Genomic DNA, 19,705 nt, shown 5'->3' with positions numbered 1-19,705 from the left:
ATCCTGAACCAGGTTTTTGCAGCAGCCAAACGACCGACTCTTGACCAGGAAAACCAAGAATCGCCTTGTGGCCACACTAAGTATTTATAGTGGCAAACTGGTTCTTAGAAGGTTCTCAAATTGAACCAACCCTGAACCAGAACCAGCACCAGGTTTATGTTCAGGTGGAAACAGTAGCTCAAACTACTATAACACTACTCTTTTCCTACACTGTGGTTAAACCTGTGTAGTCCTACTTTTTCCACACAAATGGATCAGGAATCAAAGGGGAATAGACAAAGAATTGGACCTATAAGCAGAGTTGATTATGGTCTACATAAAATCTTATCTCTTCCTGTCCAACTCCTGAGCAAAGTAACAAACTTTACTATGATCTGCGGCCTGACTTTGGGTTGTGGACAAAACAACACACTTGAGGACGTCACCTTGTGCTTTGTGATCAACATTTTCATGGACAACAACAACTTCATTAACTGAGAAAATAATTGACAGATTAATAAATAAAAAAAAAAACAGTTTAGTTTGTCTAAAAACAGACACACACCACTTGTTCCTCGAGTCAAATTAGCTGCTCAACAAGTGTTGCTGTTACCACGGTAACCACGGTTGTCTGAAAACCTTAATGATTACAGATCAACATATGAATTTTACCCATCCTCTGCTACAAAAACAAAACACAGAAAAAAAAAAAAAAAAGCTTAAAGTCACAACAGAGAAGATTGGATTGTCTCGCAGTGAAAACGGCATCCGGAACACAAACAGCGTGCGGCGAGCATAAAAAGAACGACAAGACGATAAAAATGAGGAGTCAGCCGGCACCTACCAAGGAGCCAACTGGCTGTCCATCACCGGTCCTCTCAGCATCTCTCCGACAAGGTCAATAAAACACACAGTGGAAGAGAAAGCAGCAAACACACATAGAAAAAACTACCTGCTCACACACTAATTTTAGATTAATTAAAATTCAAACACCTTTTTCTAAATAATGACCTGTCTTGTCCGGTTAACGAGCACAGCCGCCCTTAAAGCCTCAGCTACGGTGTCAAAGTGGCCACATCATCAGCACAATAAATTAAAATGGGTTTTGTGTCCACATGAATGAAGAGCCGCCGCTGCACAGACACCTCTGATTGGATCTGACTCAGCCTCCGAGAATGATGCATCTCACCTCTGCAGTCAGCGCTGTCAAGTCACAGCGACAGGTTCGACAGAGAGCAGCACTTTAAAGCCCGTTTCCTTTGTTCACATGTGACGCACAAGGCTCGCCGTTCACAGGAAGTCACAGGAAATACACAGATTTTTTAATAGGAGCAGATTGGTGTGAACAGATTTTATGTCCCCGCACATTAAAGTTGTACATTTTAGTTGAGCTGCAACAATTAGTCGACAACAGAATTTGCACTACTTTGATAATCGATTCATCGTTAATGTCATTTTTAATGCAAAAATTGTGTTTTCAACCTCTCAAATATGGAGATTTATTTGCTTTAGTTCTGTTTTATATCATATTAAATTGAATATTTTTGAGGTTTAACCTGACAAAATAAGATTTAGAAGATTTATTGTCCTTTCCAGGATATTTGTTGTCACAGTCTGTACATAAACTCATACAACACAACATTAACACAAGATAGACATCTAAACACAGCACATACATTCTGGTATTTATACATAAGAATTAAACTCATCAAAGACATTTAAAGTATCACCTTGGGCTTTGAGAGACTGGGATGAACAATTTTCTGACATTTCATAGACTGAATGATTTATCTAGACCATTAATTGATAATTAAAATTTTAGTTTAGAAAACCTGATTGATTGATGAACTTGGTCTCCATTCTTATATTTTTATCCATATTTAAAATTTGAGCATCAAAGTTTTGAAAGAAAATTCAACCTTTTTTTACTCTTGGCTGAGACCAGATGATTTAATGCGGCTCCAACCAGGACTCTGACTCCCGGGTTGAAGACACAGCAGGTTCAGGCAGAGAGCGAGTTTGTAGAGAGTTAATTTATTAACTGTTATACATGTTATACATCATCCATAGTATCGTTAAGTCTGCGAGTGTTTGTTTTAGTTTAGTTGGAAGTTATTTATTCCGTGTTTTTAACAAGACTTGTGTGATGTTGAATTAAATTAACTAAATGCTCGGTCCCCTTGCGTTTTTTTCTGACACTTTCAGGATCATCACCGCTTTTTCCGTTAGCATTTAACAGGTGGCTGATAAAATATCTCTATATATCTATATATATATATATAGATGTATTAAAATAATTTAATTAATATCATAAATGTGCGACTATTAGTAGAAAGTCGGACGCAACCCGGACGTCCACTGAAGCTGCTCGATGGACCAACAACTAATATTCGCATTACAGTCGTGGATGGAAATGTTATTAATTAGCATTTTGTGGAAATTCAACTACAATTTGTGCACTTTTATCATTTTTTTTACAAAAACAACATAGATTAATTAATTTTTTTTTTTAAATCTCAACTAATACATTAAACCATCTGTAGGTGGACTATCAAAATAAAGCCGTTACCATCAAACAAAAAAGTCTGTGATCTGAAGTATTTCAAACTTACTTTCTGAATAACTCTGAAAGCCACAGCTGCAACTAAAGCTCAAAACAAAGAGTGTTTTGGTGTCAGTGAAGGGAGCTGCAACATCTGAGTGCAGCGACGTGTTTACTGCTGCTCTGTTTTATTCTTAGCTTCACTTAATCATAATAACCTTGACACGTCTGCATGCAGTATGTACAGTTTCACGCTCAGTTCCTTTCTCTCAACCATATAACCTCGTGAGCATCAGCAGACACTCGTGTGTGTGTGTGCTCTCGCGTTGCTGTCATATCAAAGAGCCTGGAGATGAAAGAAGTCACAACCAGCACTAATTAGGAGCATCTTCTGTTCGATGCAGCACCAGCGCTCCTTCTCAGGGTAACGGTGCCAAGGCCGCTCCCCGGAGGACCTCGAGGAGCGCCAAAGACCTGTTTGCCTCCCAGGCGAGAGGGGGGTGAGAATGTCTTTCTGTCTTTCTCTTCGGTGAAATGCTCTGCTCACGTCTGGAAACACAGCTGCAGCTCAGCCAGTCTGAGTCGTGTCACTGATGCTTTTCTTTCCGTCTGTAGCTCCATGCTAATGTTACCTGCCTGTTAACACCGAAACAGGAGCGAGGAGGTGCATGCTCACCATGGGAGAACACCTGTTGGGAGAACAACAGGCTGCAGGGAATAGCGCAGAGGTAACGAGCTCACAGCGTTAATGACCTTTTACTCATCTGCCTGCGTCGACAGCAGCAGTTTGTCAAGACTGCAACGGCTGTTGGTTAATCTTGTTTGTGTGTTCAAACGTTCCTTGTAGACTAAATGCTTCCTGTGGACCATAGAAGAACACTTGTTCATTATAAAATATCCCACTTATGATGTATCTTGGTCACAATTCGACAAAAAAACCTAAAGATTATTATTATGTGTTTATGAAAGGTTATGTATCGTAATCGAATATTTAAAACTCAGTATTGGTCTTAAAAATCAGTTTGCAGCTTCTTGTTTTGATTAAACATCAAAATGGAGTACCACAAGGCTCAATAATTGGTCCACTGCTTATCAATAAAATGTGTGTTAGCTTTGATATAACAAAATAACCATGACAATTTTGGATGTAAATTGCACAATTCCATGCTATATTTCTTTCTTTGAACTATATAGCCTCCTGAGTATAAGAATAAGCTTATATGGATATATGGAAAGAATTAGTATTGTTCTCGAGCTGTTCTCTCATCATATTGCTGCTTCTGGTCTAAATACAAAAATAAGTTCCAAATGGAGTTCCACAAGGCTCAATTCTAGGTCCACTACTCTTTTTTATTTTAGTAGAGCAACCCACTTATACTCGACTAAACTGTTAGTCGATGAGAAGAGTCTTAGTCGACCCACTTTACATTAGTCGGATAGCCACAGAAAACAACACCATTTCACTGGAACTAAAGTATCAGTGGATGGTTGCAACACGGACCTTATAACAACACTGATGTGTTTTGAACATCAAGACTTGTTATACTTTGTTGAAATAAATTAAAAAGGTTGTTTTGCGACACATTCAGAATCATTACCGTTTTTTCTGTGAGCATTTAACAGACAGCTGATAAAATATAGATATATATGTATTTAAATAATTAACTTAATATCTTAAACGTGGGATAATAAGCCGACAAATGGCTTTAACTAACGAATACTAGCCGACTTTATTTGGGGGCAGCCCTATATTTTACCACTCAGGATCATCCTCCACAAGTTCAGTACTGATGTTCACGGCTATGCTGATGACTCACAACTATATATATAGATGTAGGTGCTAAAAAACTCTATAAAAAGGCATCTCCATCCTCCAAATGCGTGAGGGTAAAGCTGAGGTTCAAGTTATTCATCCGAAAGAGCAAAAATAGAAACTTGTTTATAATTAACAACCCTGACACACAGTGACAGTTTAAAATCACACCTCTTGGAGTCATAAGTCACACAAATAAGATGCCAATATCTTTAGATTCAGTGTGACTTGATCTTTCCAAGAATAGCATTATGTCCATGAACAAACAAAGACCATAAATACACTAAAGGTTTTCTTTAGTATAAAAGTAATCCAGTGATAGTTGTCTGTACATCTATGTGTACACTGCCAACAGGAAATGCTAATGTATAATTCTGCATACTTTTAACAAGGCCAATTTGCTGAAAAGTATAGGCGAAGAAACAGAGGGCTTAAGTAAGTATTATACTTCCTGTTTACATCCCCAAAGCATTATGGGAACTAAAGTTAAAACACACAAATTACAACAAAAGTACAACACAATAGATTAAATATAATTAACTCTTTGTTGCACTATAAAAATATGTTTTGACATTAAAGTTCAGTTTCCATCAACACGGTTCTTATATTCCTCTAACACTGACAGTCTTCTCTATCCATTCATATTTACTGTGTTTAATAACTGTGGAGATACAAACACTCAATTTTTTGCAGACATTAAAAATACAACCTTAAACATGTATAGCAGAACTCACATTGAATAATACATACAATTCACAATACTGGATTTATCCATTCAATTAGGACTGAAAAAGATTATTTTATATTTCAGACAAAAGTCTACAAAATATTGTTTCTCTAATACTTGTTAATAGAATCTTTTTATAGGGTATAAACTGTAAAACAATGCATATTTTCTTATATTTTCTTTGAGTGATGAAGGACGAATCAAAAGTTCACACGCCTGTTCATTTTGAGCTGATGTTCATGATTGGTTGTCTTTAAAAATGGATCACATATCCTCTTAACCTTTGATTGTTAATCTTGTGATTATTTTGGGTAAACACCACATAAATACTTGTAAGTGAAAAAGGCAGTACTCCCTCTTTTACCATGTTCACGTGTAATTTTGCCAACTATTTGAAGTCCTTGAACACCACTAAAAAACAGAGTACAAAGACTTTAAAAAGTTTTTTTCCATCCATCATCTGCGCTCGTCTGTTTACACAATTGTCTCTTTTTATCTTGTTTTTCAGTCTAATTGGCTGCTGCTGTGTTCTGTTCCCTCATTAATTGATTTCAGATTTGTTTGTATACACAGAAAAAAGTAGTTAGCGCTTAATTTTTCATCTCACCGATTTGAATCTTGCAGTATCTCGTTACATCCTCACATACATAAAAAGCCTGTAAATAAAAGAGGGAGAAAACAATGTCTAGACATTACATCATAGGCAACAAATGTATGTGTGACTGACTCATTTTCTAGTCACTGCAAATTAAGATGACTAAAAAGGTCAGTACGTTTCTTGTGCAAGCTTTTACTTGGAGCAGCAAACAACCACTGCAATGCTCTCACGTCAAACAGTCAGTAAATCAATTACCATGCAGCCAGAGGAGATCTCATTGTTCCCGTTCTGAAGTCCTTGCACTGACTTCCAGTTGGTTTCAGGATAGATTTTAAGATCAGAGTACTTGCTTATAAATCTATTCATGGGCCGCGGACGATCGCTGACATGCTGCCAAGATATCAGCTCAAATCCGCTGACTCGCTGCTGCTCGATGGGACCTTAAAAAAACTCCACAGAGAAGCTTCCTTGTGCATGTTTAGATCTCAGAGTCAAGGAAACATCAATGGAGTGCCGATGATTTACTACCGAATCTCATCACCTGACATGACTGACCTGACAGAAGTGCTGAGTAATGGTCTGCTCATTCGCCACGCACATTAAGTACTGCAGAAAAACTGCCTCTGCCACCTCATTTGTGTTCACGCCAACATCGACTTGTAAAACATTGGCACCTAATTAATCATCTGTAATGCTAAATCAATACGTCAGCCAACTAATGAAAATACTTAATGAACAAATGCTACCATCTTGAGCCATATTTGTCCCCCCAAATAAAGTATTTTAGACCTCCGAAGGGTTCAAAAAAAGAGGAGAAAACAACACTTTTATCCTCGCTAGCAGCAGATTGGCTCTATGGAGGTCCTGAAATATCTCAACAACTACTGGATGGATTGCCACAACAATGTAGACACACATTAGTGAAACCTAGAGGACGAATCCTACCCACTTCGGTAATCCTCACACTTTTCCTCTGGAGCCACCATAAGGTTGATATTTGTGGTTTTGAGTAAAATATATCAACAACTAATCGATGGATTGTCATGAAATTTAAAACAAGCAGTCTCGTTCCCTTCAGAATGAATTCTAATAACTTTATTGATCCTTTAAACGTTTTTTATCTCGCAACACCAAAAGGAAAACTTAAGTTTATGATTAAAAACCTGCAAAACTCATCACATACCCATCAGTCTCAGCTTCGTTGTGTTTGGTGATAATTAACATGCTGACAAGCGAAACTAAGATGATTCCATGGTAAGGGCATAAAATGGGCAAAGAGGTGGAGCTAAATGAAGCCTGGTTATTGAAATCAGCCGCCTGTGACGGCTTTACCTGTCACTCCAAGCGGCCATGGCCTTAATTATGCATAATTTTAAGCCTTAATATAATTTAAGTTATTGAGTTAATTTGAGTTATATAAACTTTCACCCCCATACAGGTGTCATTAACGGAGAGAATTAGCTACAGAGACCAAAACAGTTTTTTGTACCGGGTTGTAAACATGTTTATTTCTGATGTAAAGTCGGGCGTTTTAATATGCAGCCTTATGGAGATTGACTCACTTCTGGAGCCAGCCTCAAGTGGTCGTTTGGGGAACTGTATTCTTTTGTTAGCATTGTCATTGTTAGCATGGTAGCTCAATCATCACTGTGCAAGTACAACCTTACGGAGCCGCTGGAGTGGATGAGTGTTCTTCTTTTCAAGTAATTCATGAGAATCAACAAAAATGAGGAATCCTTCATCCATGGCTTTAATCCAGGGCTTTACTTTGAGCCAAATTTGATTAAATATGTAAAAATGTTTTTTTTTCAAGCAGAAACTGAGCACAAACCTCCTGAGTGGAAGTAATAATCTGCTGTTACGTCGCCTCCGAAAACAAACCCGGCTTCACTGAGTCCAAAACATAACGACGGGCAGCATAAATGAAATCAGTGCGTTGATTTATGAGCTCTGACTGCACATCTCACTCCGTTATAAAGTGGAGGATAGACCTGCTCAGCATTAAATGTCGACCTGTCGTCTCCTCTGTTCACTCACACATTGAGCAGCAGAAGAACTGAACATGAATTGTCTCTGATTGTTGCTCCGGTATAATAATACAGACAAATAAAGGTCACTGATTCAGGTTGTTTGATTACCTGAGCTGTTGACCTGCTGGACTAAAAGAGCCTCGTAAACACAGTGTGATTTTTTATGTTTAACTGGGGAGGGAAAGCTTCACTACAGTTGGATCAATGTATCAATCGATTGGTTAATCGACAGTGAAATATGAAGTACCTTGATGATTGATTAATCACTTTTTAAGCAAAAATAGTGGAAAAAATGTTAAATATTCTTTATCAAATGTGACTTTTTGCTTCAAGTTTTCCGTAAACAAACAATAGGGAACAGGACAGGTTCCTATTTCGGGGCTAATAAACAACGTGGTATTGTTTCAGAGCCCAACAGGGGTCCTTGAGTGGGTTGTCGGGGTCCCCAGCCGAAGGAGGAATATAATAGTTTTACTTTTCTCACAATTTTTGGAAGAAATAGGGTTGGCCAATTTGATTAGAGCTTAAAGTGATCCCAGTTTGATCACTGAGTGACTATGAAGTAATTGGGGGTCTGTTTGTGGTCTACTGTGCTGCAATCTACATTTTTTCCCATATTTTTTGGGGCTTTTATACAACAACAATTAATTATTAAATAATTGCCTGAATAATTGATAATGAAAATTACTTTTTCAGCTCAAAAACTACAGAAATGTAATCACTGTCTTGTTTCAGGTTTTTCAAGTGTAGACTTAATCAAAGAACATTTTTCACCATTTTATGGACCAAACAACTAATTAATTATTTAAGAAAATGATCGACATATTGATTGATAATGAAAATAACAACGGATTTCAGTCGTAGTCTCTGAAATGTCTCTTCACAGCCCGAGATGTCGTCTTCAGAAGTCCGTAGCTGTAGCGAGCTAACGGAGATAACGTTGGCTTCGTTTGTTGTTCAGAACTTTTTGTACAATAATACATAATTTTTTAAATAACATATTTTCTTCCTGCTCTCATTCTTCCCTCTTACCAAAGATCAGCTCCAGTGAACTAACGTGGTCGAAATGCTGAATCTTCCTGCAGAAATAACACAACCAGGGGAAGATTATTTCTGCCCCCACGAGCAGCTCTTCCCTCCAGAAATGTTTGTACAACTAAAACGCCATCCTGCCGGCCGCCACGGGCACAAACTCTGGCCTCTCCGCCTGTGTGGTGGCCCGCGGCTCGGTCCCCCAGCGAGGGGGCGGGGGAGGGCTCGGCTCCCACGGCGCTCCCGCTCACGGAGCTGTGGAGCACATCAAAGCGAGCGAGGCTTTAACGGGCTCGGCCTCCGGCGTCTGCGACCGCCGGGGGCTTTTGTGCCTGCACGCTCGGCGGCACATCGCTGGGCGCTCTCCTTTAATGCCAACCCTGTTTCTGCCGCCGTGAACCCCACGCTACAGTAGGTATGGTTACACCCTTTTTGTCTGTTTTTAATCTCTCCTTCTCTGACTTTTCTTTCTGGCTCCGCACTGTTAATAGTGTCTGCCGTGTGAACGTCGGTGTGCAAAGAAAACCAGACAGACGTCTCAAACTGCTGCAGGGCAACAACCAACTCATTATTATCGATTAATCAGATTCTTTTTCTAACTGATAAAAAGTACGTTTGTTTCTCAGCATCAAACGAGACGCCTCTTAAATGTCTCGTTATATTCAAATAAAACTCCAAAACCTGAACAGTCGTAAATTTGCTTCTCAAAATATTACATTTTTGAAGCAACAGGTCATTGATTTCAGACAAAGCAGCAGAGTTTAAATACGAGTAAAATCAATATCCGTACTTGTAAATTATACAAACTTTTATTAAAAACACGTTCTGTATAAACAGTTATCTTACTCTTGTGATCGAAAACATTGTTTGATCAATTCTGTAAATAGTTTTCTAACAAATATAACAACTTCTAATCAACTCGTATCAGTTTCAGGCTTCCAGTTAGCCCCGCCCACATATGGTTTAGACTCCGCCCACTTATTGTTTAAGCCCCGCCCACTCCAAGTACCGATACAGATACAGATGATTCAGTTGGTTGAACAGATGCGTACGTCTCTACGTATGTGGACCCCGAGGGGTAGTTTGGGGTACTGCAGGCGGTAATAACGTATAACTTCAAAAATAATAACACTACAAGTTAAAAGTTATATATTTTATATTCAAAAGTCTTATTTTAAATGTAATCAATGACAAACGATCCTACTATAAATCCTTTTGAGGACGTCACCTTTTAAAAAAATTATGAACATTTTTCACCATTTTTGACATTTTATGGCCCAAACAAATAATCGATTGATCGAGAAATTGATCGTCAGATTGATTTGTTTGCTTATTATTTTTCTAATTGATCATTTAGTTTATGAAACGTAAAAGTAAAGTGAATAATAAATATACAATAAATCACAAACTCTCCACATCCAACGGTGACGTCTTAAAGTCTTAAACATTAACGAAGATAACGTTACATACGCGATAGCAACTAAAGCTGCAACAATTAGTAGATTAAATTATTAGTTATCAACTATTAAAATCAATAACCAACTGTTTTTATAATCAATTAATCGTCAGCTTTTAAAATGTGAATATTTTCCGGTTTCTTTAATCCTCTGACAGTAATCAATATTTTTCACTGTTTTCTGAACTTTTATGGACCAAACAACTAATCGATTAATCGAGAAAATGATCAACAGATTGATCGATTCAACGGAGATAGCGTTAGCTTCATCAGTAGCCTGCTACCAGCTAACTCATGGCTACATACATAGCATCATGCTAAAAGGCTAAATAACTAATCGATTAATCAATAAAATGGTCGACAGAATAATGGAATACTATTAATACTACTACTACTAAATACTTGGAATATATTTTATTGATTAATCTGCTTATTATTTTTCCAATTGATCATATAAGCTATAAAATGTGAAAGAACTTGTGAAAATATAATTGATTACGTCTTAAAAGTCTAAAAATAGGAATGTTTTTTAGTGAAATTTGACAATAAAAAAGCAGCAAATCTTCATTTTAGAAGATAATTTTAGTCCAAATTTTACTGTTTTTCCTTGACAAAACGCCTAAAACGACCAATCGATTGCTGATGATTGTTCTGTCAATCAACTGATCAATAAATCAATAAATAATTTAAGCTATGAGAGCCCTGATGGCAAAAACTCTGCAGCCTGAAAGCTGTTGGATGAAATTCCACCAGAATATAAAGATAATCCCAAAACACAAAATAATAAAAGTAAAAGGATCAAAGCATTCGATCAGAGAGCCGATATCGGTAATCAATAACACTGTTTACAGTCTGCCAGCATTTAAAAAAACCTGCAGCACAAAGACATGTGAATCTGCTCTGCAGACACAAAGCATTCATGTCTATCACAGCCTGCTCCCTGATCATGTGCGGATCAATAAATCCACCAATAATTCATCGATAACAGTCTCAGACGTGCAGCTGGGACACAAACTGCAGCTCTTTTGTTCTGCTCAGTCTGAGCTGAGTTGGATGGAAGTTGTGTGTGTAAGAAATTAAAATATGATTCACAGATTAAAGAAATAAAACAGTTTAAATGTTATTGATTGTGATCGATAACCCGGATTGTAAACACAGCAGGAGTCCCGGTCAGTGTGAGGATTTACAACAAAGACACACACACACACACACACACACACACAGAGATCAATTAACGAGCAGCAGAATGTGAATAAAAACACAATGTAAAGACACATTAATGATCACTTGATTGATTACCTTTCACAACGTGCCGCATTCACTGTCCGTCAGTGCATCCGGACACCAGACACTCCGCCGGGGGGAAATGTCGCAGATGTCCCGGTTGTTGTATTTTCTTCTCCTCCGCGGTGCTGATGCAGAAAGCGTCCGCCTGTGTGTCACTGTCTCCCCGCTACTGATCGTCCCTGGAGCCGCTCTCTATTGTCTCCGCACTCCGCAGGCGGCCCCGCCCACCGCTGCCGCCGCCGGCCAATCAGAGCGCAGAGCGGCGGCGAGCGCCTCTGCGACGGTGCTGCCTTCAGGGAGTGTAGGGATTTCTTTACTCTTTAATGTATAAACGTTGGGATTGAGCTGAAAACGGTTGTTATAAGATATGGTTCCCAACATTTTTCCTTTAAAGGACCCGTTTTTTATCATTTAGTAACCTGATATACTTTGTAAATATTTTATATTATGTTATAAAAAACTGTACAATGAACTCAATTCTTTGTCTGTTTTATGTATTTTTTAAATCATTTTTAACAACCATACAGACTTAATAAGCTTCTTTTTTGACAAGTTCAGTGTTTTCTTACCCAGAAGTGAACCAAATGCAGAGATATACGCCTGCTGTGTATATTATTTTAGTTTTCTAACACACCTCAAAATCAAGAACGCCTCGCGACCCCTGGTGAAGTTTTGGCGACCCCTAATAGGGTTCCCGACCCCCAGGTTGGGAACCACTGCTATAAGAGATTACATGTCATCAGATATATCAGGGATAATATAATTATAATAATAATAATAGTACACACACTATTTTCTCCTATAGTTGCTGCATATTACTACAATATGAGCTGTAACATATTTTTTACAGTCTATTTCATCTATTCTTCCTATTATGTATTATAGTAATTTATGCACATATTTATATTGATGTATTAGTTTCTATTTCTGCGCGGTCGGTTATAAGTTCTTGTTTTGCAACTTGAGGAACTGTAACGCAACAAATTTCTCCACCCGGGAATCAATAAAGTATTTCTTATTATGTTCACAAACATCGGTCAGCTTTTGTTACTTTAAAAAAGAAGATATATAAATATAAAAACATACAAAGAGTTTATAAAATGTTATATTTTGTTATAAAACTACCCAACAGTTTATAAAAGTACTAGTTAATTAATCAGGTAATTCAACTAACAGACTATTTGATGTAAAAACATTTTATGATTCCAGCTTCTCAGATGTGAAGTTTTATATTGTGAAAAAGTAACCAAACAAACAATCAACTGATTAATGGAGAAAACAATCAGCAAATTAATCCATAACTAAACTAATTATTAGTGGCAGTCCAGTAGTTAAAAATGAGCAACAGTAAAATCCTGTTTTTAATCTAATGATATCACATTTAATAACAACAATCACAGTACTTTTATTCTTCATACATTTTCCTGATTATATTTTTATTTAAGTAACATTTTCATTGTTGGACTTTTACTGATAAACACTGCGGATAAATAGGTTTATATTAAATAGGTAAATATTAGATGCACAGCTACATAAAAAATATAATTAAAAGCACATTTGTACCTAAAATTCATCTTTAGAAATCAGTAAATCCCCAAATTTCTAACAGGACAGTTGTTTCATTCTCTGAGTCCCCACGCTCCTTGAATGCACCATTGGCAGGAAGCAAAGCACAACATGTACTGGATGAAACAAGCAGCTGTGAGTAATTCAGTGGCACATTTTAAATCGATGGATTACAGTGAATGTTGGGATGAGAAGGTGAGACTGACATCAGACGTTTCACTCACTGAACCTGAATTGTGATTTTATTTTTATTTATTTTATTTTATTGTGAATTAAAAAGTGGTGGAAGCTGCCTGGTGACAGTAATTTAAAGAGAGGGTTTTAAAAACGTGATGCTGCGGTTTGTTTGTATTGATTTATGTCTGCGATGTGAAGCCCAATGATTGTCGGGATTATGTGGTAGTTTATCTGGTTTGAAGGCCTCAGGCTGTTAGTTTGCACCGGTTGGCCTCTGAGTGTCTCATTATACGGAGGATAAACTATGACTTTCATTTTAATGTCATTCACAGCAAGGTTGTGGAATTAAATTTGGATATATTTCCCTTAAAGTGTAACCTGTAAAAAACAACAAAACAAAATAAAAAATGTATAAGTGAATCATAAAAAAGAAAATGAAAATGATTTTTATTTTATTTTTTATGACTTTTGATTTGTTTTTGTTGTTTTACAAAAAGAAGAAGTGGTAATTATTGTATTTCTGTTAAAGTAAAACATTATGTTGACTTTTGTCTAATTTTGTAAATAAATTTTACCTCCTTTTCCTCGTAACAATTGTTCCAATCAAACAATCTGTGAAGTGAAATGTACTCACACAACGATATTAAAGCTCTGATCTGTGATGAGGAACCACAAGTTGATAATTGCTTCATTTCATTAACCTAACTTCATTAAAAACGACCTTTTTTTAGTAGAGTGTGAAACATTTAGAGGATCTATTGTCAGAACTGGAATATAATATTAATAGGTTTGTTTTTTATTAGTGTTTAATAAAAAAAAGATGTAACAGTATCAAATAACAATGATGGAAGTTTGGTCTTTTTAAATATTCTGAAAATAGGATAAAAAAAAAGTGTGATAGATTTAAATGAGCGATGTGGTTGCAGATTGCATCTCCCTCGCTTCACCCTCTCCTTTAAAACCCAAAGGAGAAACTACGGTGTAGTAGTTGGGGATGCTGCATTTGTATTTATGGTTTTTGAATTAACTTGAACAGCCAGGATTATTTATACCGTAGTTAATACTTATTAACAAGAATTTACACACATTTTTACAACTTTTTAGTGGATAAAATGGATTAAAAAAATTAGGTAAAACCACTTTTCCTGCCATAAATATCAGCGTACACATTTAAATCCCTGTGAAAACGGAGAAAGTCATCATATGTTTAAACATTTTTATGAACTAATAGTTTCATTATACCAGATTTTAGGGCGTGCTGCCGCCTCCTCAGCCCGCCTACATCCAGCGTCTGTTATAAGTTAACAATAACACAACGATATTCAGGTGATTTTACACTTTGAAGGTCCAGTGGGACATTTAGGAGTCTCACAGGTTTGTTTTCTTTAGTGTAAAATCACCGGAATATAAGAAATGTTTTTGTTTGTACATTTCATGGCCACTGTAGTTTCACACTTTAAAACAGCGGCGTGAAAGGAGCCTCTAAATCCTTTAAAACCGTAATAAATGAGCGTTTGAACGTTGTTAAATAAAGTTCAGTCAGTGTCTAAAATAAAGTTAAAAAGCTGAGTTTTCTTGCTAAAGACAAACAGAACTGGGGATCGGGATCAAAGGTCGGGGTTACAGCTGCCCGGTGCGGTGTGAAGGAAATGATAATCAGCGGGCGTCGAGAGAGAGACGAAGACCTTTCCACCTGGACGTCAGAAGCTCGGCGCCGACTGTGAACGGAATAAAGAGCAGAGCGCCATCGATCTACGCTGATTATTCGGCGAGCGTCTTCACCTGCAGACGGCAGAAACACGATGTCAGAGGATTGTTTCAGTTCATGGCGTCCTGAGTCAAGGGGGTTGCGTCACCGAAGCAGATTGTTATTCTGCAGGCGAAGGAATTAAGACTCTCAGGAGGGAGAGAGAGGGAGAGAAAGGGAGAGAGAGAAAAAGAAGGGGAAGACAACTCGAGAGCCGAGGACGAAGGAAAACAATCAGCAGCGAGGAAGGAAAATACATCGATTTTTGTTTCTTTTCACTCTGCAATCACTGCTGAATTAATCCAGAGTTGATTATTCTGGTTTTCACTGTCAATATCTCTGCGTCGGCCTCTCTGAACATCCAGTCACACCGAGTCTGTCTCCCTCACCCGTCTTCTCACCTGATCAGCTCCCCCCTTTCAATAATTGATGAGCTGACAACACCTTAAACCAGACGAGAGAGTGATGGTGGTATTGGTGTATTTCCCCGGGGACAGGTGGTGTCCTCGGGGTATTTATGGGAGACAAAGGAGGTTGTTGGTCCCACCAGAGCTCCTCAAACACAATTAGATGTGTTGGTCGATATGTAGCTGGAGGTTGATGCCCAGGTTAGCTTAGCTTAGCATAAAGACTGGAAACGAAGGGAAACAGCTAGCCTGGCTCAGAACAGTAACAAAATCCACCAATTAGCAGCTCATTAATTAATGTTTTATATCTAAATCAAACTCCGGGGGCTAAGTTTAACTAATGAATCTTCGCTCTGTGTCGCTAAAAGTTAAAGATTGATTGACGGGAAGATCCTCTGTGGATAATTCGGCTCCCTAAACGAACACTTCTAATAAAATAACAGTATAATTATTAGTTTTGTGAGTAGAAGGAAGTTAAAAAGAGGATTTTTCCTTCAATACATTTTATTTTATCCTTCATGTGTCTAACTGCTCTGTGTCGTATCCGCCGTCCTCAACCTGAAGGCCGCTGATCGGAGTCCGTCCTTCTGCGATATAAAAGGATTCGATGTCTGACAGCGAGACACAAACTGTGCTGGAGGACGCCGTGTGGCAGCAGCGTCGAGCCAGAGGAGATAGTTGTCCTGTAGGAGGTCTAAGAGCAGATAATTAGTTGGCTGTTGGCTCGTTATCATATCAGCGGGTTCGACTGCGTTGTTTGATCAATTCTCCTTGGGCGAGAGTAATGAGATCCCGAGGTTGAGAGGAAATTCTTCTTCCTTAAAGGAATCATTGAATAAACTGACTCAGTGACATATTTAATGGATATATTTAATATTATACTAAAAACTGCTCGATTAACCCGACTAATGAACTCAGTAACTGCTGGAAGTTTGTGTAAAATTAGTGATTTAGATTAATTTAGAGATTGTTTCCTGTTTAAGGAACTTTTTATACAATTATCTGACCTATAAAACCAGATCAGTTCATTTAACAAAAAAAATAGTTGGAACTAATTACATTCAAATTTTTAATTAAAACAAACATTCTTCATGAAGTAGTTTTAGTAATTTAAAGTGACACTGACATAATTTTGTTATTTTTACCTATATTAAGTTATTTTTTAACCTATAAAATTGAGTTTGTGTTACTTAAAAGGTTCGATGTGATCAGTTTCCACAATTTCTTTGAGTTAAAATAACTTAACGTATTTATTTATTTACTTAAATCTGATTATCCTGCTGTGAAGTTCATCCTCGTTTTATTTCACTGATGAGACGAAGTACAAAAACAATGAGGCGAGGTGTGTTTTCAGTAACATTTATATTGTTATATATATAATAAAGTGATTTATTAAACGTATATCTGTTAAAATGCTGCTTTAAGAACATAAAATATAACCTGATGCAGAATCAGCAGTAAAAGTGCTCAGGAACGTTTGTTTCTGCACAAATTTACTTGAATTGGGTCGACATCATTTGTCATTTTTTAAAAGTATAGTTTTTAAAATCAAGAAGGCCTCGTGACCTCCTTATGAAGCTTTGGCGCCCCCTGGTGGGGGCCCCGACCTCCAGGTTGGGAACCGGAGGAACAAACCTGGTGCAGCGTTAGTGATCCCAGAAGGATTTGTGCCTCACATTTGTCCTCACTCGCACCCACTTTGTTTACCACCACACAAACAAACCCACTGAACAGCTGGGTCTCCTTCAATCAAGGTTATGGCGACAATCTCCCAGAATGCCGTGCAGCACCACAAACCCCCCCCTGGGCTGAGGTCCAGTGTTTTTAATCTCTCCAGGAGTCAGACGCAGGGGAGCCAGTTACCGTCCTGTCTGTTAGAGCTTCTCTTCAGATAACCACACTCAATTTCCCGGCCTGATGACAATCTCTGTGAGCGCCGGCAGGCCGCGGCGGAGGGAAAGATCGGGTGAAAAGATTGCCGCCGTTATGTAATTACGTTAAATGTCGCGTTTGCATAGCGAGCGGAGCGGCACACCTCGTTCTGCAGCAGTGATTTGTCCCGAAAATGAAGCTGCTGAGGTTAAAATAGACAAAATATCTGCCAACAACAATCAAACTAATTAAAACTTCTATAAACTCTAATGTGTTTATACAAAGCGCTGCAGGAGCACAGCGGACCTGCTGCTCATTCTTTTACAGCTCAGATAGAAAATAGTACATATAATAGAAAAACCAAATAAGACAATTAAAATAGCTCAATACAGAATATAATAATATATAACATATTGATATATTGATGATAGATAAGACACAATATCATCCAGAGGGTTTTTATAGTCTTATTATGAATCAATAGAGCAATAATGTTTCTATATTACTATAATAAACATTATATATGTTTGATATTTTAATTATTGTACAACTGTCTGCTGAGTCAGTGGTTCTGTATAAGGCGTCTAATTGAGTCAAAACGTGTATCCACACCCGGCGAGGAAAGGGGACTTAAATCAGTTCAACAGGGACAATTTTAAGGGATTTTTCATCTACAACACTCATACCTGTCAAACTATTACCATCCTGGGGGATCGGGAACCTCCACTAGGGGTCGCTAATGCTTTACGTAGGGGGTGCAAGGCCTTCTTGATTTTAAGGGGTATAAGAAAACATAAAAAAAAATACACTTTAGGCCAATATCTCATCACTCTGCATTTAAAAAAGTACACAGTTATAACAACCAAAGAGCTAATAGAAGAAACATTAGGGAGAAGAAAACGCTGAATTTGTCAAAGAAAAGAAGCTTATTAAGTTATTATGGTTGTTAATAAATAAAATAAAAACATGAGAATTGTGTAAAAAGTTGGTAAAAATATCAGGAATTCATCCAAATGGCTTGTTTTACACAAACTTCCATTCACTCTTTACAGTTCATCCATTGCTGTTATTATTACACATTAAATATAACATGAAAACGTTTAAAAATTACACTTTAGGCCAATATCTCAAAAAAGTACACAGTTATAACAACCAAAGAGCTAATAAAAGAAGCGTCAGGGAGAAGAAAACACTGAATTTGTCGAAAAAAGAAACCTATTAAGTTTGTATGGTTGTTAAAAAATAAAATGAAAACATAAGAATTGAATAAATGTTGTTAAAATATCAGGAAAAACTAATCTCTGATCAATATTCACAGGAAATAATCCGATAAAAACTCATCCAAATCACTCGATTAACACAAACTACCATTCACTATTTACAGTTTAACATAATATAACATCATATAACATGAAATATCTATAAAAATATGTAATTTAGTCAGTGATATAAAAACAAAAATAGGTCCCTTAGGGAAAAAGTTGGGAACTCTACAACAAGCCTTTTCCTCTCTCCTGCATCTCATGTCGGTAATGTCAGTACATTCAGTGGGATTATGCAGCAAAGCCGATGAGAACCGTTCTTTCCTCAGTCTCTCGGCCTCCTGGGTCAAACTCCACAAATCCTCCTGCATCCCCCACCCCCCCGCTGCCGCTGCTGCACATGTACAGAGGACAGGAACCAGAACAGGTGAAGGGTTGTTGTGGATCTGCCACACTGAACATCTGCCGTGTGGATCCTGTTGTGCTTTTAGACAGCAGCCTCCCCCACACTCACTCACTCGCTCACTAAGGCCACTCCAACAAATGAGAGCTCCACGTGTTCGAGACAATACCAGCGAGGACACGTGCACAGAAGGAAAAATATACCACACATCGCTCTCTGTTCCTTGGCTCTGATTTCTTGACAACAAGGGAGAGAGAATATTTATTTTCCTCCCACGTTCGGCTCTGACCAGGAAACGTTAGAGCCGGTGGTTTACAATCATCGTTAAAACTCTTCAGAGTACAACAAGCATAAATATTCCAGCTTGTTCTTCCGTGTTACAGTTTCGAGATTGATGCCGATTAAAATGATGAACGTCCTCTCTGCTGGCTGCAGACGGCAGATTACCCAGCATCCTCAGGCTGTAAACTGTGAGTTAAAGGCAGCGGCGCTCGTGTAGCCGGAGAGGGGCGTGATTGATTGATTGGAGTTAATCTGCGTCAAACGATTTGTGTCCGAGAAATGATGAGAGATCGGATGAGTAATTAGTGGTTTTTAGCTTTATTTGATTCATTGGCACAGAATTTATAGATATTTATGGTCCTCAGAGGATAAATCTGACTTTGTTTATCGTCTAACGCCACCAACATGTTGGCATTGTCCTTGAAATTTGGTGCAGACATTCATGTTCCCCTCAGGATGAACTGACCCTTCCTAAGTCCCGCCCCTTTTTGCTCTGTGCTCCAATAACAGTTGAGTAAAGCCTCG

At 37.9% G+C, this 19,705-nt stretch overlaps 1 protein-coding gene across 1 annotated transcript in view; it reads right to left on the bottom strand.

Moving 5' to 3' along the window:
• LOC118323636 (serine/threonine-protein kinase SBK1-like) overlaps window positions 1-11,641 on the bottom strand; it is an 18,348-nt gene extending 6,707 nt beyond the window's left edge. Inside the window, 1 exon segment of the mRNA XM_035655667.1 lies at window positions 11,477-11,641. The gene's annotated coding sequence lies outside the window, so the exon portion shown is untranslated.
• Window positions 11,642-19,705: the final 8,064 nt, after the last annotated feature.

Source organism: Morone saxatilis, unplaced genomic scaffold, assembly GCF_004916995.1.
Source record: "Morone saxatilis isolate NCDOM2014 unplaced genomic scaffold, NCSU_SB_2.0 Contig14, whole genome shotgun sequence".
NCBI classification, from domain to species: domain Eukaryota; kingdom Metazoa; phylum Chordata; class Actinopteri; family Moronidae; genus Morone; species Morone saxatilis.
This window is presented reverse-complemented; position numbering and strand designations above follow the sequence as displayed.